Source organism: Leptidea sinapis, chromosome 17 (assembly GCF_905404315.1).
Source record: "Leptidea sinapis chromosome 17, ilLepSina1.1, whole genome shotgun sequence".
Lineage (NCBI taxonomy): Eukaryota > Metazoa > Arthropoda > Insecta > Lepidoptera > Pieridae > Leptidea > Leptidea sinapis.
The window spans coordinates 13,041,487-13,044,252 of NC_066281.1; positions in this window are offsets into that span (position 1 = coordinate 13,041,487).

Sequence of the window (2,766 nt, forward strand, 5' to 3'; positions counted from 1 at the left end):
GCTAAATATGCAGTTGTTGGTTTCTTATAAATCGAGGGCATGACTCCTTTCACGACTTTTCTCTAAGTCTCGTAGTATCTGACTAGGCCATCACCGGCCTTCTCAAAAAACAACCCAGTACCTATAATATACTTACAATGAAAAATATGTGCCCACAATAAACATAATGATATATGCGAAAAGGAGATGGATTCAACCGATCTTAAAAAGTCAGCATTGATCACTTTTAGCAATTTAGTGTATTGAGAGGCGGTTCAACGAACAGTGGGACATATTAGTAATTATTATTATCGTCCGTAGAATTGGTAGACCCAACGAAGATAAGCCAAGGCCTATTAACAGGGAGGATGACCTCCAATTATGATTCATAGAGTACAATGGAAGAATATTTTTTTATGAAAATAAGGGATAAGACGAGCCGGACGTTCAGTTGATGGTAATTGATACGCCTTGTCCATTACAATGCAGTGCCGCGCATGTTCCTGAAAGACCCAAGAATTCTGAGCGGTACTACAATTGCGCTCGTCACCTTGAGATAAATAGATGTTAAATCTCATTTGCCCAGTAGTTTCACTAGCTACGGCGCCCTTCAGCCTCATAATCTAGCCGGCATCCTGTGCAAAGGAGCCTCTCACTGGTAAAATGATGTAGGAGCATCGGCTTTAAAATATATTTTAAATACCTACATACTTTTTATCATACACAATTTGCGCTTTAAACAGTCAAGCCATTTATGAGTAGGACACAAAGATAAATACACTATTTAGATAAATAATTGTAATAATGCAGATTTGAATTTATTTCAGTCAGCCATGAAAGTTTCTTAATTACAAATTTTAATAAGAGAGTTAAAAAATGATAATCTGATCGCAACCACACTCCATGAGATCACTGAAAATATTGTCCAAATGGTTTAGTTGTTTTGCAGTCGGTAGGCAACATACATTAATATGCTCATCGTTTTTATATTATTATCATAGAGAGATAATATTTATTTATTTAAGCGAACTTTACAGTATTTCTATTCTACAAATTAATACTATAAACTATATACATGTATTGCCTTTATACAAAGTTTGACAGGTTAAATTATTTTATATATATATTAATGAAATAATAACGCTGGTAAAGAAATGGTATAGTGTGTTTGAATGTGTGTAAAATACAACAATATGTTTTATCTGATATATAAAGTTTAACAACATGAATAATCAATAAAGAGCATGTAATAGATGATGGTGAAATTTAAATATAAAATATCTCTGATGTTGAATGAGTTAGCATTAATTCTGAACACGTCATTAGCGGTTATCACTTCATTCCAGATGAAAAATCTTTAACAGCTTCCGACGACACTCATGTACGCATTAATGATTTATTAATTTCCACCGCCGCTAAATATGCTGGATCTCTGCATAATGAGCCGTTGCTCGATAATAACCCTCCAACACTTACTGCCGTCAACTTTATCTACTCTTTGTGCCTGAGACAGTTCCTACAACGCCCTTATTACGCGATGAGATGTCAATAAATAGTAAAAGGTCGCGGAACAATTATTACTCCGAGGAATATGTAGTTACCTCCTTCACCCAATTGCTTTTTTTATTTAATAGGTACACACAACAGAATTACAACAAATACATAATAAACAAAAAAAACTATCAGCTAATAGACTGCAACTCCACGAGGGTGTGTACACAGCATGTTTAGCATAAATTAATAACTATTAAAATACAATAATAATAGCGATTTTAAAACTAGCTTTAGGTAATGTATATTATAAAAGAAAAAGACAGAGAAAACATATATTTGTACACATAGAAGTGAATAATTATGGTAATAATATTAAGAATTTTTTAAATAATTTAAACTAATTAAGGAATTTATATAAACTAGATTTCCATTTAATTAATTCAACAAAAATAAATTTTATACAAAATGCTTTTAAATAACCATTTAGTATGCAATTTGAATTTCAATTCTGTATCGCGTATAATATCGCTTGTAAACCACACATTTAATCCTTTTTTCATACTCTTTTTAGGGACGCACGACTCAATAACATTATATTATATCCAATATATAAAATTCTCGTGTCCCGGTGTTTGTTACCAAACTGCTCCAAAACGGCTAAGCCGATTTGTATGCAATATTGTGTGCATATGGGATAGGTCTGAGAATCGGCCAACATCTATTTTTTCATACCCCTAAATGATAAGGGTGACCCGACCCACCCCTAAATTTTTTTTTATTATGATTCAAAATTGAAAAATATATACAACCTCAAATTTTCGGCCTTTTACAACTATTTTTGTCTCGCAATTTTTATATTATTCTGTTCCATCCACAAATCCGCTATAGGGTGATGCAATGGCAATCGAATACGATATATTTGGTAGGTCTGAGAATCAGTTGCAACTATTTTTTATACCCCAAAAATTTAAATTATAGATTTTTTTTAATTACTTTATATTATGGCAATACAACGTTTGCTGGGTCAGCTAGTGATATTATAGAAATAAGTTATTCCTGAATGGCAGAATGAATGAAACATCAGCTGCAGAAGCCAGAAGACCATCCCAAGACACCGATGACATTAAAGTTATTTTCGAAAATGTAACCATGAGCAATTCTCTTGGTTACATTTTCGAAAATTCCAGACTATGAAGGAGCGTTTGTTGCTAGGCTCCAATCGTTAAAGTGTTTGGCTGTGCGGAATATCTATTTTGACGTAAATAGGAGGATGATAAAGATAAGGTAGGACCA